This window comes from Anneissia japonica, unplaced genomic scaffold (assembly GCF_011630105.1).
Source record: "Anneissia japonica isolate Jap-2015-1 unplaced genomic scaffold, ASM1163010v1 scaffold483_len1788099_cov177, whole genome shotgun sequence".
NCBI classification, from domain to species: domain Eukaryota; kingdom Metazoa; phylum Echinodermata; class Crinoidea; order Comatulida; family Comatulidae; genus Anneissia; species Anneissia japonica.
In genome coordinates this window covers 578019-578320 of record NW_022682587.1, presented here as the reverse complement: position 1 = coordinate 578320, position 302 = coordinate 578019, and positions in this window count along the sequence as shown.

The window sequence follows — 302 nt, the reverse complement described above, 5'->3', positions numbered from 1 at the left end:
ATGTTGATTAGTAATCATTGTAGATTTTAGTAATCACTGTGCTTAAAGTTTAATTTTTTTTAGTTTTCTAAATTTATTTTAATTTTTAAAATGACTTACATTAAAAATCACTTTCAATTAAATACTTCCCTTTAATAATAATAATAATTTTATTTTAGAAATCACTGGGCTTAAAGTTTAATTGTTTTAATAGGTATATTTTAGTTTTCTAAAATTATTTTCTAAAATTATTGCACAATGGGTAAAAATAAGAATATAAATGACTAATTCTATAAAAAAGTATTTATCATACATGTATATGG